We start from the raw sequence: 19,728 nt of genomic DNA on the forward strand, positions 1-19,728 counted from the left end.
CTCAAGTGAAGGATTTCTTCTGGCAGATCAAAAATGAGCGACATCCCCTTTCCTGGAACAGACGTCGTGCATTCAGAAGCACACACAGGTATCTCTTTACTGCACACCAAAAGCATGAAAAGCTATCACATGAAATTCTGTAATTTTGTCAGCCACCCCCATACCTTGCTAAACACTTCATGTAGGAAACCAACTTTACACTGCACGGAGCTCCACCCATCCAGATGATGTTGTCATTTCCATGGCAACTAAAGTACCTCAAAGGCAAAAGAACAGATGGAGATTGGAAAAAAAAAATAATCCAAGGACCAAAAGTGAACATATGTGGTGCAAGAAAAAATATTAAGTTGTGGGCAGCTATTAAGTTTATTATCACTTGCAAAAGGAGACCTTGATAAACTCAGTCACGGCTCTGCAGTTAGGAGTGGTACAATCACATCAGTTGTGTGACAATACCAATCTCACAGCAGCCCCTCTTCTCACTCCCTTTCCCTCACACAAATCTCAAAGAATAATTGTCCTTGCTCCCTTAATGACTTGTTTTGGTTTAAGGACAAGAGCAGCCAAAACAAGCAGAAAGAATGTAACAGGTCCTATGCTTGGCTGCCCACTGCATGTCTTCAGGATCAAAGTCTCCAGGAGGCAGTGAAGGCTTGTCCCTCCTCGGCAAGGCTGAGGCAGCCAAGGCAGCAAAATTGCACACATGCAACATGTAGCTCATTGCATCCCCCTCACCTGTGCTCTGTCTGGCTCCTGCGCTTCAAATTTACATGAGGCATCACATGAAGGATGTGCTGGCAACTCCACAGCAATCTGGAACATCTTTATAATTGGGTTAATAGTTATGACACAGTCTTTGCTTGACTTCCTCTGGAATTAATCCATCTTTGTGGATCGCTGTCAATCAGAAGGGAAACTTGCAATTTACATAGGACAATTTGTTCTGTGTCAACTTTCTAAGGCTGAGCAAGGCAAGTGTAATTTGGGAACGGGAGCTGTGATGGAGAGGAAAAAAAAAAAAAGAAAAAAAATCTTATATTTTTAGCTTGCTCTCAGTAGAAGTTTCCTGCTCTATATTATATAATTTATTTAAGATGCAGAGTTTCAGCAAAGTGAAAAAAGTTAAAAATGTATCCTGTTTCCTAAACTCTTGACAGGTTAAACTGGACATAGTTAGTGTAAACTTCAGCACATGAAAAGCTCATGTGTGGACTAGAAAGGGGTGAGAAATATGAATTCAAGCCCTCCTGCCCAAGGCTCCCATTGCAACCCAAGGTAAATAACTTTCTTTTCTGTTTTATTTCTTGCCTCCGTGTCGGTTAAATAGGAGCACTGGAGTCCCCCTCAAGTCCTGCAGATTGTGAGGATAAATGCTTTTTCAGGAGACTATGAACTTGCTGTAAGCAAGGACCAAACTAACCAAAAGGGCCAAAAGTATCTGCATTCTCTGACAATTTTTTTATTGGCAGTGACTTTTTGGCATTCACGTTTTTAGTCTGCGGCTGCATCACGAGTCTCTCTCAAACGCGCACACGCTGCTGCATGAGCACAATGTTGTGCAGCTGTAGCAAGAAATGCTTTGTCAGTTGATATTTTAAAGCATGACCAAAATAAAATATAAAAAAAATAAAAATAATAATAAAAAAAAACACAACCAAAAAAAACAACCAAAAAAATCACCCCAAAACATACAAATGTATTTGTCATTTAAGCTCTAAGGAGACACGAGTGATCTTTTTGGTCCTGATGGGGTTTTTTTTGTTTGTTTTATTTTTGTTGGTTTTGTTTTGGGGTTTTTTTCGTCTTTTTGTTTGTTTGTTTCCCCCCCCCCCCCCCCTTGGCTTTTCCTTCTTTTCCAAAATTAAAAAAAAAAAACAAAAACCCACCTTATATAAAATACTTGATATTTCAATTCCCCTCCCGGTGCCGGGCGCTGCAGGAGCCGCTCGCAGCCAGGTGTGCGACCTGCCGGCAGAGGGCAATGCTTCATGGCTATTCAACCAAAACCACCCAAAACTTCGCAAATTACACAGGCTGGGGCAGGAGAGGGCAGGAAAAGCAGGCAAGGCTGCAGTGCAGCCGTGAGGCAGATCCCACCCGCCTCAGCCCCACGCACACTTATAGGTTTGGGTTGTTGGTTATTTTTGCGGGGGTTTTGTGGGTGGGGGAGAGGTTGTTTTTTTTTTTTTTTTCTTTTTGTTTGTTTGTTTTGGAGTTTTTTTGTTGTTGTTTTGGGTTTTGGGGGTTTTTTTGGTTGTTTTGTTTTGTTTTTGTTGTTTTGAGGGTTTTTTGGGGTTTTTTTTGGTTTTTTTTTGTTGTTTGCTTTTTTATGATTGTTTGGTTTTGTTTGGGTTTTTTTTTGTGGGGGGGGGGTGGTTTTGTTGTTGTTGTTCGTTTGTTGTTTTTTTTTCAAAATTTACGTCGGTGGTAAAGAAACTGCGATAAGAAAACGCTGATAAATGACCAAGATGTGAGCCAGAAAGTTGCGCTGCACTTTCCCTGGAACATGGGCCATCAATCAGCTGCTGGTTTTGCAGACCTGGGATTCCTTGCCTGGTTTTCCCTTGGGATGGAGAGCCAGATCACACCCCTCTGAATCAGGGCACCTCTGCGTCACCCGATGCCAGGGCTGGGTGTCACCCTGGGAGCGTCAGGAAACGCTCATGGACAAGGAAAAGGGAGAAAAGGCAAATTTAGGCATCCGGAGGCTCTGCTGTAGACCTGGAACTGATAAAGGAAATCTGCTTTGAGGCAGTGTGCTGCAGCTCACCACGGTCAGGGGCTCAGACATCCCCCCTGTGCACTGACCAAACTGATGCCTGGCCGGGAGCAGGGCTGTCCCTGAGAGGAGATCCAGCACAGATGACAGATGCTTAATACGAGCAGTTATCCTCGTCAGGCACTGCACTCTGGGATCTTGTTCCCGCTGTGCTGGCAGGGGCTGGTCCAGGCACGTGGTGCCAAACACCCTGAAGGATGTTTGCAAACTGCTGCTCAGATGGAGCTCCACGCTGAAACGAGATCCACCTCGTTCCTCATGTTTCCATCTTCAAAAGTTTCAGATGTCCCACAACAATGGTAAATAATTTAAGCATATAAAGCAATCCATGTGTCAAGTTTTGCAGGGCCTTGGGAGGGAAGGAAAGGCTAAGATGATTTAAATTTTAGATAAAGAAGGTGCATAGGTATGGAGAACAGGTTATTCTCCATATATATATTATCTATGGATGGATATCCATAGGGATATTATCCACTGCCATCTGAAGGATTTTACACATTACTAATAGCATGTGAACATTCTCTCTCTCTTTTTTTTCCTCCAAAATAATTTTTGAGGCCAACCTCAGCTCATCCTCTTAGTGCTGACTTTATCTTGTGGCCTGCATCTCCTGCTGGCCCAAGAAAATCATACAGACAAAGATAGAAGACATTTTCTTATTCTTTTAATATTGTCGGTGTGGGCCTTGCTGGTTATTTTTAGAGAGGATGAGGTACACATATTTTAATAAAGCCAAGGCCATTCTGTGATATTTCATGAGAAATAAAAATGGTTAGTCTCTCCATGGAATGAGAAATACTTGGGCAAGATAAATCAATAATTTCTGATTCAATTAATGTTATCCATGCCTAAAAGAACAGGCTAATAAAATACAGTGGCAGGCTCACCCAAGAACAGCCAGCTGTGTCATTCTTGGAGCAGTGGCCTGGAAGACAAGGTTTGGGTATCTGCTCTGATTTAACAGGTTGCAAATGAATCCACACATCACCAGTGGGATCTGACAATGAAGGCAAGGCTGTGTCCCTTTCTAGATCAAGAAATCTATCTTGGGCTGAAGAAATTTTCTGAGCTAAATTTTCTGAGCCAATTTTCAAAGCCAAAGCAAAACCCTCCTCTTTAAAGGATTCAACAATTTCTTAGGAAGTCATAATTTGACCTAACCTTATGGCAATGTTTCTTCAGTCATTGGATGACTACTTTCACCTTGAAGTAGTAAGATTTTGTTTGCTGCTACGTGGCAGCTCCCACAAGAAATGCACTGTATGCACTTTGCTGTCAGGCAAAGTTCAAGAGACATTTACACAATTCTGCAAATTCATTCCCAGGCTGCCAAACCAGGAAGGACCATGCAGGCCATCCAGGCTGTCTCCAGCCTGTCAGGGTGATCAGGGATTCAGCACGGCTTAGGCCAAAGGATAATTCTATTTTGTTCAGTAAAACTTTATTTCCAGAAAGGAATCTCAGATCATGTCCAGAATTGCACGTGGGTGATGTAACTCTCAGCCCCAAAGTGGACCCCAAATCTTTGAGTGACGTCTTCCAATTGCAGTGGGTGGACAGACTTAGAAATTATTTGCATTTACAGTGGATAGGAGTCAATTAAACTGTTATTTAGGAAATGCTAAGAGAAGAATGGTCCCAGCCTCCTTCCTTGAGAGTTTAGGGACCTATGTCCAGTCCCTTGATATAATTCAATTTTCTCACTTACAAACCTCTTTCCATCTGTAATCAAATATATTTCTGATGGCTGAACACAATTCTTCAACCCTTGCCCTCCAATATTTTTTCCATTTTTCCCAAGTATTTTTTTGTTGCTCTTTTCTATACCCTCTCCAGTTTTGTCACCATATGTCTTAAAATGTGGCTGTGAGAGCCATAGAGAGCCTTTAAAATTCAAACCAAGACTCACATCAGCACTTTCAGATTTGAGGGTACAACTCAAAGCTGGCAGTGCCAGGCTTGTCCAGGTTTTTGCTCTGGGTTTGCAAGAAGCATCTCAGTACAATAAAACACACTTGTTTGCCCAAGCCAGGCAGTGTTTGCTACATCAGGCCACCCTGGACTCTCATTCTTTGCTATTTCAGTGACCATAATGTCATCTACAAATGTCATCAGGAGTAGTTTTATATTTACTTCCAGATCACTGATGAATAGCATAAGAGGAAACCCTAGTAACACTCTTCTTTGGTCATAATTCTGCATTGACAATTGCTTTCAGAGATCTGTCAGTTAGGCAGTTCTTAACTCATTTCATGTCTGCTCCTGTCCTGAACCCAATTACTTTTGCTTGGCTAAAACATATCTTCTCAGAAGCCATCCACTCTCCAAGCTGAAAATGTCATGAGATGGTGATTTTTACCTATCCTCTTATTAAGCTTCTGAAGTGATTAATTGCTATGAACCTCGTACATCTTCATTTCAATGTGATATTTTCTCTGAATTCAACTTCTAGTTATCAATTCCTTTTTATGACTTCCCCAACTAGATTAAACAATTCTTTACAGCCAAAATTCCCAAATAGATCCAGTGTTTCCATTCACTCCCTATCCCAGATTATATAGCTTTCAATTACCACCTGCCTGTCCTGTGCTTCATTGACTGATGTTACATTTCTGCTGATGTTTTGTGCTTCTTATTCATGTCGCTGCTCCTATGCTAGTTTATAAACCTTAGATATACATAAGTACGTATATTGAAGGCTATATGTACATATAGATGCAAAATGTAATCTGTATGAAAACTGTGATGAAATCCACACCATCATAAGGCAACAGTGCACATTCAGGACAATCCAAGATAGGTTTTGATGCTCATTAATAATTAAATTTAAGATTTATTTTATTTTTTTTTTAAGTGAGGGAAAGAATTTAATGAACTTATGAGATCAGAGTCACTCGTTTGCTTGGGGAAGAGTGGGAAACATCAACACACAATAAGAGCAGTGGCAAACTGATGGATGTTGAAAGAGTAAATACTCAGAGGGTTTCAAAAGGACACGAGTGTCTGAGCAGCCTGAGCAAAGGGCAGGGCCTGGTGCTCTGCTGGTGTGTCAGCAAGTGCTGCATCACTGAGCATTACAACTTTTGTGTGCAGAGAAGTGTTTAGACACCACCTCCTAAGAAGATAAGAAAGATTGTGTTCGAGCCTGAGCCTCCCATGTGGTCTTCTCCCTGGCTGTTAAGCTACCAAAGTTTTCTCTGAATTGTCCTGGCTGAGAAATTGGAGACAAAATCCTTTTGTTTTTAGATAGTAACCAACGCAACACAGTCTTTGTCAGCATCATGAAGATGCTGAGACAAGAGTGTCAGTTCTGACTTATCAAAATAATGTGCAAGGGAAAAGTTTTGGAGGTACTGTGGGTATAAATGCCCTAAAACTATGGATAATCAACCAAAGCAGGCGAGTTATGTCTTCCAAAATATGTTTTGCACTTGGTTTCCAACCCCTTGGCCCTGAATTTTGATTCTTGCCTGTCATTGTTCACACAACAATGTTGAAATTCGATACCAGATGTCAGAAAGATTTATAAAATAAAAGGGTAACTTTAAAAAAATCACTGTTTTTTCTGATTTGTCCAAACAATTGAATTACCATTTTTTGATGGGAAAAAAAAAAAAAAAAAAAAAAGAAAATTATTGAAATATGTTCACATTTCCCCTCTCTTTTCACTTGTCTTGAAATATGATTCTAGTGGATAGGAGTTGGAAACTGTGTTTCTGAAATTTCGGTTGTGTGTATGTACATATAAATAGATAAATGATCATAAGATGATAGATAGATAGATAGATAGATAGATAGATAGATAGATAGTCTTCTACATAAATCTCAGAAATGTGTTAAATACCTGATAAGCCAAAACCCAGAAGGAATGTATCTGTTTTAAGCAGTTTTAGTAGTATGTATATACTTTTAATGATCTAATAGTATTTTTGTATCCTATAAAGTTACCACTGTTTTTCTGGGGACCGCTCAAGATCTCTCTTTTTTCTTTTTTTTTTTTTCTTTTTTTTTTTTCTTTTTTTTTTTTTTTTTTTTTTTTGATATATATATATCTTTCACATTAACTTACAAATCATCCAATAATTCTGCATAATTTTAAGTCATACCTTGAACTTAGGGAGAGTTATATGGGTATTTAACTCAATATGCTATTTATATAAAAGTAATAGGCTCATGGCCTTCATTACCAAACATCTGTCTCATGCAGTCAAGATTATGTGTAGACTGTTAGGCACAAATAGGAAACTCATCTCAGGTCTGCTGCAGAACCAAACCAACTTTATGAATGCCATCATATTTTTTTAAGTGAAAAGAACAAAGAGGAGAAAACTTCCTTTTTAAGATTATCCACTTAGATTGAACTCTTTGACACACAGCAGAGACAGAGGGAGGAGGTTGTTTAAAAGAGGGAATATTTTCTGGATCTAGAAGACAAAACCACAGGTCAGAAAACCTTTGATGTCAGCACTGATTCTCAGTGATTTACGCACACGTGTCCTACACGGTGACCACTCAAAGGGATGGGTCTTTTTCTGTTTATGAAATTTATCCTGACACAGTTTGATGTCTACAAGTAAAAGTAACCAGGTGTGATTTTTTTCTTTTTTTTTTCTTTCAGTTATACATATGATAAGCTTAAAAAAACTTTGAGTGAATCACAAACTTCCTTTACTAGGTCTGAGTCTTTCTTATTTTTGTTTCTTTAAACTCTGTCATGTTTTCAAAGTGAGTATTAAATAAACCATTATCACTATTGCTTTCTAAATTGAACTCATTTTGAAATTATTTTTTGTGTGGCTGCTTAAATACATTTGTTTATCTATATGTATCCTTTCCAGAAGAAAATAAATACAAGATAAAAACAGAAAAGGCCCCCAAAACAGTTTTTATCCTAAATTTATTGAGTATAATCAAAATAATATTTTCTAGCAAAGGAGAAGCAAACGAGAATTTTTTTCTTTTCTTTCCCTCTGTTTTTTTTTTTTTCTCTTTTTTTATTTTTTAATGAGTATTTGATTCCATAATTTGGTTTTCTGTGTTAATTTAATCAAGCCAATTATTTCATAACCATGTGTCAGCTTATTCCAGGGAGGAAGATGATGGTCAGTGGAGCTCTTTGACACAGAGTTCACCTGCCAAAAGTTTTCATTTCAAAATCAGAATTCCTCGCAGGAAATGTCACCACCGGTTCTGCCAAGAAATGTTGAAACTGTTTCTTTTTTCTTTTGTTTAGATACAAAATGACAAAATGTAGCTCCAGTTGGGTGATTTAATTCAAACACGCAAGCCTCCCTCCCATGTCAAGGAGCTGATTGGAAATGACAATCCCTGTTTGGTTTCAATCAGAAACGTCAACATTTTCAGCGTGACATTTCCGACTCCAAAGTTTGTGAGTTGCGTGTTTGTTTGGGATGGAGATGGGGCTGGTCTCCTGGTCGCCGTTTGGGAGGCTTCTCGTGTATTTCCTTGATTTATTTGTTTTCTCCTATCGGAGAGAAGCAGAGGGAAAATCCATGAGGGAAGGGCAGGCACAGCCTGTGCCCTCCAGCTCAGGTGTTTGGGGTTTGCAGGTGTCCTGGCAGATGTCAGTCATGTGGGGACAGCCACAGGGAAGAGATGCTTTGGTGTGGTTTCTTTTTACCCAGGAATTTTTCCCGGGAACACAGTGGGGCTGAGGGCACACACTGGCCCAGGGGGCTGAGTCTGCTCAGGGTTGGGGAGGGCTCTGCTGGCATCTCGTGGCCCCACAAATCTTTTCTACCCATTTGGTGTTAGACTGGGATCTGTGTTGTAGATTTGCTGCTTCTCCTAAGGGACAAGGTGAGAGAGATGCAGTTTTCCAGTTTGGAGAAGAGAAGGGCTTTCTAAGAGAGACCTGAGAGCCCTTTCCAGGGCCTAAAGGTGCTCCAAGAGAGCTGGAGAAGAATTTTACAAGGGCCTGTAGTGACAGGACAATGGGAAATGGCTTCAGACTGAAAGAGTGCAGCTTTAGAATGAGTATTAGGAAGAAATTCCTGGCTGTGAGGGTGTTGAGGCCCTGGCACAGCGTGCCCAGAGAAGCTGTGGCTGCCCCTGGATCCCTGGAAGTGTCCACGTCCAGGTGGGATGGGAGTTTGGAGAAACCTGAGATAGTGGAAGGTGTCCCTGCCCATGGCAGGGGGTGGGACAACATCTGTCAGGTCTCTTCCAAGGCACACAACTCTATGATTCTATGATGTAAGGGATAATGGCACATGAATAAGCCTCCATGTCAGGTGAGGGTCAAGCCTTGCATCAGCTGCACACCAAATTCAGGTCACTGAGGATGATGATGGCCCGAAGCTACCAATTGTCCCAGAGCAAAGGGGAGAGACTTGGCGTACTTTGAGCCTGCTGCAGCACTCTGGGACAGGGAACCCTGTGGTACCATCTTTGCAAGGGATCAGACATTCAGAGGAATACAGCAGGGTACTCCCTACATTCGCCCTCCTGCCCCTGGAATGTTGTCTTCATCTGTAAGCACAATTCCACAGCTCCATTCCACAAGCCTTTCCTTCTCTGGGGGCTCCTCCTCATCATCTCTGTGGTTACTCAAGCGAGCCAACAATTTACTCGTGTGAGTAAAGGTTTGCCCAGCTGGCAGCCCAATAGGCAGCGTCATCCAGACTGCTGGCAGAGCAAGGGTGGGAAAGGAAAAGCCCAACAATTCGGATTTTGCACAGCTCCACTGGCCTGCAGCTGAGTTTGTGCTGTATTTTGTACACTTACTGGTCCATTCTGAAAGGTATGTGTGGGGATGGATGTAGATTTGCTCTCTAAATTAGGGGTTGAGAGTCTTTGCTTGTGTCCTCCAGCCTCAGAGAGGGAATTCTCCGTGTGGCCTGAAGAGCAGTCGCTGCACCCCAAAAATGTCTCACACAGGTCACGATCCCGCAGTGAAAAGCATATGGGGGGCTGGCGGCGGGGCGGGTGGGAGGGCGTGGGAGAGATTGAGCTTGGAGTGGGATAAATGGGATAAATAGCCCTGCCCTGAATCTCACCTCCTCTGCCTCTTCTCCCCTGCCCCCATCAGTGCTGCAGTTGTGTCAGGTAGTGGCACTGTTGAGTACATTAACCCAGAGCTGAGCATTGCAGCCACACCGAGAGCGTGTCTGCGTGTGAGAGTGAGTGAGTGTGTGTGTGTGTGAGTGTGTGTGTGTGCCTGATCATTACCATTTATTCCCCACACTTCGCCCCCTCCTCCCGCCCCCGGTGCTGCAGGACTCCGGGAGCGAGCGATAGAAACAGAGGAAAGAGAGAGACATCAGCCCCCCAGATCTGCTTAACCAAATCGCCGCCCCTTGCAGGGAGGGAGAGAGGGAGCGGGGGGGGGGGGGGGGAACCAGACCAAAAAGACAAAATAAAAGACAGAGAAAGGAAAAAAAAATCCAGCGGGGGAGCAAAAAGCCGCCCCCAGGCGCACCCTTTCTCAGCGGGGAAGGGGATGCGGGTGTGTGCGTGTGTAGTGTGAGTGTGCGAGCACCGGCTCCGGCCCCATCAGGAGAAGGGGGTGTTTTCCCTCCGCCTTCCCTTCGCCCTCCCCCGGCCGGGCGCGGGGCGGCGCGGGGGGAGCGGGGAGCGGAGCGGGGCGGGCGGCGCAGCCCCGCAGCCCGCCGGAGCTCCGGCACCCGCTCCGGAGCCCAGGGAGAGCAGGGATAAAGGGAAGCTTCCTCGCCGCCGCCAAGCAGCCCTTTTCTCCTGGCGGGGCTTTGCTCTTTTTCTTTTCTTTTTTTTTTTTTTTTTTTTTTTTTTTTTTTTTTTTTTTTTTTCCCCTTCGTTTTTCTTTTTTTTTCTTTTTTTTTTTTTTTTTTTCCTTCTTCTTCTTCTTCTTCTTCTTCTTCTTTTTTTTAAAAATATTTTTGAAACTCCTCGCCGGGAAAAGCAAAACCGAAAACGCTTCCCAGCAACCTCGCCCCCCTGCAAAAGGCTCCCAACCAACTAACAACAACAAGCAGAGAGCAAAAGAGAACCCCCCTCCAAAAAAAGAAAAAAAAAAAGAAAAAGAAAAAAATTAAAAGAAGAAAAAGAAAAGAAAAAGCGAGAGAGCTGGAGACCAGCTCCATCGATTTCAAATCCAGGATTTTATCCAGTGCATTGAGGGGCTTTCTTTTTTTTTTTTTCGGTCTCTCTTTTTTTTTCCCTTCTTACCCCCTCCTCCTTTCTTTAACCCCCCGCCTCCCTATCCCCCCCTCCTCCTCCTACTCACCCCCCTTTTTTCCTTTTCATTTTATTTTGGATCCTGCTAAAATTAGCCGGGACTGCTCTGGGTGTTGCGTGTTAATTTGATTTACTCCGGGATTCCGGCTTTCCAAGACGCCATTTTCCCCCCTTTCTCGCTCTATCTCGCTCTATTTATCCCTCTCCTATCTGTCTTTCATCTCTCGAGCTATCTCTCCGTCTGTCTGTCCGTCCATCTCGCTCTCCCCGGTGCCTTCCTCCTCCCCCCGCCCTCCTCCCTCTGCGCTCTGCGTGCGCTGCGCGGCCGGGCGCTCCCCTCATCCCCATCTGACAGATGAACACCGCCATGGGTTTGCCGCAACACAAGCAAAAGCACCTTTGGGGGCTGTGGCGAGGGATTGAAACCGGGATCTAAAAGAGAAGAGACAAGAAGGGGGGAAATCCGAAGAGGAGGAGGAGGAGGAGGAGGAAGGAAGAAAGAAGAAGAAGAAGAGGAAGCTACTAAGAAGCCCCCGCTGCCGTTTTGGGGATATGGGTTAGTAAATGCGGGGAAAAAAAAAAAAAAAAAAAAAAAAAAAAAGAAAAAAAAAAAAAAAAGGGAACAAAAATTCTGAGGCATCGAGGAAAGGTTTGCCTTGATGATCGGGATTGCAGGAGGATCGTACGCCTCTCTCCTTTTCCTTCCCCCCCTTCTTTTTTTTTTTTTATTTTTTTTTATTTTAAAATCTTTTTTATTTTTTCCCCCTTCTGCATGTAAAAGTTAATGTAGTCCCTTTTTAATTTTTTTTTTCCCCTCACTGTTGTGACTTTGCAATGGCGCGGAAAAGGGCTTTATTTATTTTTTAGGAGGGGGGAATATTTCTCCTCCATGCATTGCATGCGAATCCTCCTCCCCATCCCCTCCGACCCCTTCCCTCCCCATGCTTTGTGCCTGTTTAGGGGCATGTGTGAGTGTCTGTGTGTGGTTCTCGTGGGGTGGGGGGGTACTGGTGGTGTGTGTAAGACCGTGCTACTGGGAAGGGGTAGGAATTTTTTTTTTTTTAGGAGTTTGAATAATGTATTTATTTCCCCCCCCCTCCCACTCCCCGCCTTATACCCCCTCTCCTGGCCCCCGCTTTGGTAGCCTATATGTGTTTATATGTGTAGGTGGCAGCTATGTGTGTGCCTGTAGAAATTTTTTTTTTTTTTTTTGGGGGGGGGGGGGGGGGACACGACCCCCCCCGCTTCGTAAATTGCAGGTTAAGTGGAGCTAGAGAGCAGCCCTGTAACCTTATGGGGATTTGTGTGTGTGTGAGTGTGAGTGTGAGCCTGTGTGTGCGCGGGGCTCCGCGGGTGAACCGGGGAGCGCCGCTGCCCCGGGGTGGCCCCGCCGTGTTTTGACATTGAAAAGGACACGCAGCCCCGAAAAGCTGCGATTTTGGGGGAACAACGGAGTGGGAGGACGGGGGGAGGTGGGGGGAGGATGGTGGTGTGGGGGTAGTAATTAGCAAAGCGGGACACCCCCTCCGTCACCACCCCCACCGCGCTCTGTGGCTGGATAATGGTTCTTAAATAAGCCGGTGATTGCCGCCCCCGGGACCTTGGTGGCCCCTTGTGCCCCCACAAGGGGTGGAAGCGGAGTTGAGCTATGGGCAGGCTGAATGCCGCCGATATCAGCGGGCTGGGGGCTGGTTTTGGGGGAAAAGGGGTAACACACAGCCCGCAGCCGCGGGCGGCTATTGTCAACCCCAGCCCCGGCGCAAGGCTCCTGCCCAGCGCCGGGCACTCGCACTCACACTCACACTCGCACTCACACCCCTTCCTCGCCGGGCTCCTCCTGAGGGTCCCCCGCACCCCTTTGCTGCCCCGGGTGTGAGTGTCGGTGTGAGTGAGTGTGCGTGTCAGCCTGAGCGTGTCCGTGTGTTTGCATCCCAACATCCCACCGCCCCACCGGGCACGGCGCTCCCCGCGCTGCCCCTGCCTCTGCTGTATTTATGTCTCCAAAAGGCAGTTGAGAGAAGGATTTCCGATTCGTTTCCGCTTCAAATAAACGGCCCCGATAATCCCGGGCCTGACGCCTGATGCTCAAAGGGCACTTGGCCGCCGGGATCCCAACCCGGGGAGGCGGCGGGGAGACAGGGCACACCCGACCCGGGCACCCTCGGTGGGCAGGTTCCCCTGGCCTCGGGAGGGGTGGTGAGAGGGGCTTCGTGCCTGGGGGATGCGCACGGGGGATGCGAGGGGAGTACCCACCCATTCCGGTACCGTGGGGTGGCGGTGTCCCCGCGGCTGCCGCGAGCAGGGCTAACCCAGCCAGGCTCTGGGAGGAGTGGGAGGATGAAGGGAGGAGGGCAGGGGAGCCTGGAAGGCTGTTCCCCCGGTATGCAGAGGTGTTTCATTAACCACCGGCCCGCTCTGGGGTGGGGGGGACCCTCCGTGTGTCCTATACCCGTGTGTCACACGGGGAAGGATGCAGAGGAGCAGGGAGAGGAGAGTGCAGAGCTGGTCAGTGCTCCGCTGCCAGGGAGAGCATCCGAGCCTCCTGGTAAGGATGGAATTGCTCCAGGAGGAAAGGGCTGCTGGCAAATCCAGTCCTGTGTGGAATATTATGGGCCCAAATGGGAACGATTACTGATTTGAAAGCCCCTGCCTGCAGGATTCACTTGGTACAGGCTACAGAAATGGTATTATCAGGCGTCTAGAGACAGGTAGTGACAGCATGAACCTGAGGAAACAAGTGGACCCTTTATTGTGGACAGCAAAAATATATTCCCATCAGGGAATCACAGAATCATATAATGTTTTGGTAGGAAGAGATGTTAAAGCTCATCTCATTCCAGCCCCATTTTCCCTCCAGGCAGGGACACTTTCCTCTAGACCAGGTTGTTCCAAGCACCATCCAGCCTGGTCTTGAACACTTCCAGGGACTGGACACGTTCATGAGAAAATGTGCAAGTGTCTGTTTCATGCACAGCTTTCTGCACTTCCCTCAGCCTGTGCTGAGATTACACCCCTCATCATAAACCCCTTCCACTCTAAGAAGAAACTTTTTTTAATCTCCATTTGTTTTTTAGCTGAAAGGAGAAAAAAAAAAAAAGTCCACACAATGGACTTGTACTTTAATCTGTGCTCTCAGCTCAGAAGGGTTATGTAAAAATAGGGAAAAAAACAAAAGCAGAAACACTCAGTGAATGGAGACTTCTCTTCCATCTCTTATTGGCTTCAACTTTTTTTTTTTTTTTAAACTTCTCAGACTCAAAGTTTTAATTGAAACCAGAAGTCTATTGAGAAGTAACTGAGCCAAGAAAACCTCTGTTTTCTCTGCAACTAGGGATGGGGAATAAATAATTTTTAGCTGATGTTATTTCAAGTCGTTTGAGCTTTTTGATTCCTGCCAAAAAGCCCAGCATAGATTATTAACACATTATCATTTTAGGAGGACGCACTTTTTGAAATGCTATAAAATGGTGTGTTAGGTTTGTGCAGAGCCATAAACTATGCTGGTTGTTGGCAAACAAAAAAACAGTGGCCATGATTTATTATTAATAATGATCATAACTGAGCTATTTAGCTTGATTTGATATATACTGGTTTCTCTACTGAGGTTGCTCTCTATTTTTTTCAGTAATGTAGTTTGATTAAGTTGGGAACTGTTCTTGTTTAACAACTGCTATTGCCATGTGCTTAATTAACTCAAAGAATTAAATGTTCAAAAAGGTCCAAACATAATTTTTTTTACTTCAGATGATACTTAATCTCCTCTTCTGCTCTTTTTTGACCCATCCTTTGAGCTCCTTTTCCTCACCACACACATCTCTTAGGTGCAAGTGCCAATTTACCAACAGGACTCTTGTTTTCCATTACCAGATTTGCCTAATCCCAGTTTCAGTGACTTTTTTTTCCCTCTCAGTAGGGCTCAATTGCTCACACATAATCTTTCCCTTCTGTTTTCTTTCCCCTTTGGACAACACCCTCCAGGACTGAAAAACTCTTGCCTTGTGCCCTGAGACTTGCAATTACACAGCAATTTTGACTCTTGACCTAACTAGTAGCAAGAAAGGCTATTGTCTAATGAACCACGTAAAAACAGTTCTGGGATCCAACAGATTGCTATGATGGGAATGAAAGATGTCCCAGTGAACTGATGACTGATTTGTTTAACCATATGCCTAGGCTTTTTTCCTGGTGCCCCGTTAACTACCCATCTCTGGAGTATCTGTGATCTGTGGGTCTGCAATGATGTCGAAAGGCAGAATTAATAACTGCCCAAATGCCTCCCATGAAGCATGGAGGGACAGATTATAAGCTGTGTTCAGAAAGTGCAGCACCATTTTTGCCTACCATAGCATGTAGGCATGAAGGGTTTTAGATTTGTGAGTGCTGTGTTTAAGTATGCTTCTGGTGATGAGACGAGGGCAGTAAATTTGTGTGCAAAAAATCATAGAATCATAGAGAGATTTGTGTTGGAAGGGCCTTTAAACATCACCTCATCCCATTCCCTGCCATGGGCAGGGACACCTTACACTGTCCCAGGTTGTTCCAAGCCCTGTCCAACCTGGCCCTGAATTCCCACAGGGATGGGGCAGCCACAGCTGCTCTGGACGAGCTGTACCAGGGCCTCCCCACCCTCACAGGGAGGAATGTTTTTCTAATACAGGTGACCTATAAAATAGTAAGTAGTCAGAGGATATCCATGGTAAGGTCTAGCCTCATTGCTGGGAAGCCCAGGCAACCTTAGGGCAGCATAAATCCAAAGTTTAGAGATAGATCAAAGTAAGGAAGGTGAGATTCTGTGGGAGAAACTTAGTGGAGAAGGTTCCCAATGTTTTGCTGCAGGGCTTGTGGTTTCTACTGGGACTGGTTTTGCTGCTATTGTAGGTTCTGTTCTCATTATCTTCCCTTTTTCCAGCTTGATAGGAAAGAGTTTTCTTTCCCGTTATTCTTGCTGAGGAAATAAAATGACTTACGCTTTTAGGAAATTGTCACCTTGATTAAAGATGGACTTCAAAATCCCTCAGTTCAGTGTTTGAGCCTGGGGGAACTGTCAGATCTGAAAGCGATTTGCAAACATTTGATATTGGGCTCTTTTCCCTTCTGATACAGACATGAAATCAGTTTGCAAGTGTGTGGTTAGAAACACTTGGAGATTGTTTCTTTAGCCTCTCAATGAGAAGGCTTCACCTGATGTGCCTTCAAAAGTTCATTTCATTTTTGGACCTGTTTAGAGGTCTGCTGGTTGCTGGGATCAAACACAGCTCTGACACAGGCACCTGGATTCTAAATTCACATTTGCCTAAAGAGTACAAAGTTAAGGGAATATGCAGTTGGGGGAATAAGGGAAGGCAAAATAATTTCTTAAATTGAATAAAAGCAGTCAGAGAATAATACAGATTATCTTTCAGGGCTGAGGAAATGAGTGAAGGAAGTAGCTAATTTTTATTTATCAGCTCTTGAGAAAGAGCAGAGTTAGGAGCTATTTTGCCCTTTTGGAACTGGATTTACTTTGGAGGACAGATTGTCCAAATGCAATGATGAGTTTTTCAGTAAGGTTTGGAATGACTGGGTATGAAAAGAAATCTTCTGACGTTATTTCATTTATGTCTCTCCAAAAGACCAAGTAGAAAGTTTGAAGAAGAGCATGTGACCAAAGAGGAAAGGTGGCCAGAGGAATACTCAGGGAATACAGCCCCTGATGCTGCTCACACATCCCTGGGTCAGGTTTACTCTTGCTCATGAGTAGGCACTCTGGTGGGGCTTGTGTATTTGTCCATCCAGCATAGGGGTTGTTCAGGGAATACAGGAGTTGTGCAGGTGGTGAGGATGAGCCTGAGTTACCTTTCCTGTGTAGAGTCTGATGCATCCCTTTGAAAGCAAGCACAGTATGTGGAAAAGCCATGCAAGAGGAGGCCAATTTCCATGGAAATGTGGGGTCATAGGGTGGCAACAAGGCTCTGACCTGCCCTGGTGAGCACCAGAGCATGAGGTGGCCCAAGACATGGCTCTGCAATATATAGGAAGGAGCTGTGATTGTGGCTAAATACTGTCGTGGTGTGATTTACTCATCTTCTCAGTGTCTCTGAAAGAGTGAATTCCTGATTCTACAAGGGCTGCTGTGCAGTCCTGGGCAGACAAGGGCTCTGTGAGGATGGCAGCAATGGGAGCAAAGTTTCCTCTGCTGTAGTACAGTATAACTTGTAACAGTGCTTGGGAAATCTTTTCAGAAGAATGTGTGGTAGGCAAGCATGGGGTAACCCAGGACTCACTCAAATACCTCAAAATTAGAGATGGGTTAAAGATCGGAAGCCTGAGGTTTTAAGTTACTTTGAAATTTTTGTTAACCTTAACCTTTAAGACTGAGATATATATGTACACAATGAATCACTCCCTTTCTGTCCTGGCATTTTAGCAGATGGATAAGCCAGTTTTAAGATGGAAGGGGGAAAATGATGATACTCATACCAGAGGTCAAGCTGCAAGGCGTTACAGGCATGTCTTCCCTCCATATGAATGCACATATCCTGGATGTCCTACTGATTTGATTTCTAAGATTTGGACACTGGCCTAACTTCCCTCTGTGTTTCCAGACCCAGTGTATTCTGGAATGATGCTGTGATCCATGCCCACCTCCCCCCAAGACTTGCTAAATACTTGGCTTTGGATATTGCAGTGGGGATTCCACTGAAACTCCTCTGAAATCCTATTAGTTTCCTACACAAGGAAACCCTTCCTGTAGGGTTTAGATTTGTTTTGTTTTATTTTTTTTTTAATTTTTTTTTCTTTTTTTCCCCCTCTCTCTAAAGCTTTCCTATGGAGCTCTATAGTGGGGATTCAATAGAATTCTCTATTGGAAATAATTCTCTGCTGAATTCCTCAGTTCTTTTTCAGAAGGGATCAGAGATACAAAGCTTAACTGGGGGAGTTCAGTAAGTGTTCAAACAGGACTGTACACATGCAAAGTTTCGTAGTAGGCATCTGGGCAAAGTTTTACTATACATGTTCATTGTTCCTAAGGTTGCAAATCAGTTTAAAATATTAACCCATACATTCACATCCTTGTAATTTCCATAAATCTTCAACTAATGGGCTGAAAAATTGCATGCTTTCTCTCTGTTTCACGGCAATTTTCTTGCTGAAAAGTTGAGTAAGCCTCTCCAGCTATCACTTTTGTTTTCAATTTATTCAAAAAAAGTGAGAGTGGAAAAAGGAAACACTTTCCCTTTTTAAATTATTCTAACTGCATGCTTTTAAAGAGGACAGCAGTCTATATCTTACGGATATAGGGGTTCTTGATGGCCTCTGCCAACTTTTGGTGTTTGAGTGAAAGAAAAATTGGAGGCCATAGTTTCTGGTGCCATGACAGATTAGGGTGTAGACATCCTGAAGCCAATGGTATTCTTGTAATCTGTTGGCTTAAAGAGATGGGCACATTTGCTGGGTTTGGCCCAACAAATCCTGTTGGATATGTCATAAATGGCATTTTTTCATAGGTGTTGGTTACATTAGATGAGAGCTCTGTGCCATAGGAGGTACTCACAGGAATATGAGTCCTGCTTCTCCACATCCATCACCAGCATTGAAGAGACATCTGCTTTTACACGTGATGTCTTCTACATGTGACTTTTAGGAGAGAATATTTTCTTCATCCTTAGCTCAGCAAACAGACCTCCCAAAGACCTTAAGGAAAATCTTTGAAAAAAAAAAAAAAGTAGTGTAAGTAAAAATTAAAATAACAATGAGCTGTAGCATGCTTCTAGGTAGGAACTGAGGAATTATTCAAGCCCACAGCCATCTCCAGATGGGGAGCAGCAGCACAGACACCTCAGTTCAGGGTTCTCTTGGCCCAACAGAGCCCATAGACCAAACTTTGCTTGGTTGAGAGTTAAGTGAAGGATTCATATTAAGAGACAGCAATCCATGGGTCTGATGAAGAGAGGTGGTACTCATGACTGACTTGACACTGGATTCCTCCCCAAGTGTTGATCCCATCCCAACCTTGAACATCCTCATGGACCCAGTGGTGTTAGAAATATTACAAGTGACAGAATGAGAGGAAATGGTCTCTAGTTGCTCCAGGGGAGGTTTAGATTAGATAACAGGAATAAATTGTTTCCTGGAGGGTTGGTCAGGCATTGGAACAGGCTGTCCAGGGAAGTGTTAGAATCACCATGCTTGAACTGTTCAAAAAAATGTGTGGAAGTGGCACCTGGGGACATGGCGTGGCTTTGGCAGTGCTGGGGGAATGGCTGGAGTCCATGAACTCAGAGGGCTTTTCCAACCTTCATGATTCTATGAATCTAAGGGCGTAATAATCCAAAGTGCTGGTCCTGTTCAACAGGGATTTGAGTGGTGAATCTGGGGCTCCTGACCCTCTGTGCTGCCTTGGAGGGAGCCTGATGTGTGCAAAGAGCACAGTAAAGTAATTGAGCTTGAGAGGCCTTTCAGGCTTGCGGATACTCAGCAGGCTTTTATCTCCTTCTGACTCAACTTCACACAGCACTTCTGTAACCACTTCCTCTTCAGCCTCATTAGAGGCAAAGGTGCTCCTTCTCTTTGCCCACAGCAGCTGTCAGTTATCTTGCCTTTATTCCTGGCCTCAGGTCTTTCCATCAGCATGCTCCCAACCAATGTTTTTGTGCCTCTTGACATCACTGTCCCAGCACTGTGGGCTGCTCTTTGTCCCGTGTGCATCCAGCTGCATCCACTTGTGTCCTGTGCTGCTTTTGCCTCCTGATTTTTCTTCTTCTTCTATCTATGAGGTTTTAAGGGAATTTCTT

The 19,728-nt window shown here is 44.3% G+C and overlaps 1 protein-coding gene across 2 annotated transcripts in view; it reads left to right on the forward strand.

Annotated features, from left to right (window-relative positions):
- Window positions 1–10,665: 10,665 nt before the first annotated feature.
- Window positions 10,666–19,728, forward strand: part of SETBP1 (SET binding protein 1) — a 268,017-nt gene continuing 258,954 nt past the window's right edge. For both annotated transcript variants that reach the window (XM_014894851.2, XM_014894852.2), the window contains exon 1: window positions 10,666–11,510. The gene's annotated coding sequence lies outside the window, so the exon portion shown is untranslated. The remainder of the gene's footprint in view (window positions 11,511–19,728) is intronic.

This window comes from Sturnus vulgaris, chromosome Z, assembly GCF_052056855.1.
Source record: "Sturnus vulgaris isolate bStuVul1 chromosome Z, bStuVul1.hap1, whole genome shotgun sequence".
NCBI lineage: Eukaryota > Metazoa > Chordata > Aves > Passeriformes > Sturnidae > Sturnus > Sturnus vulgaris.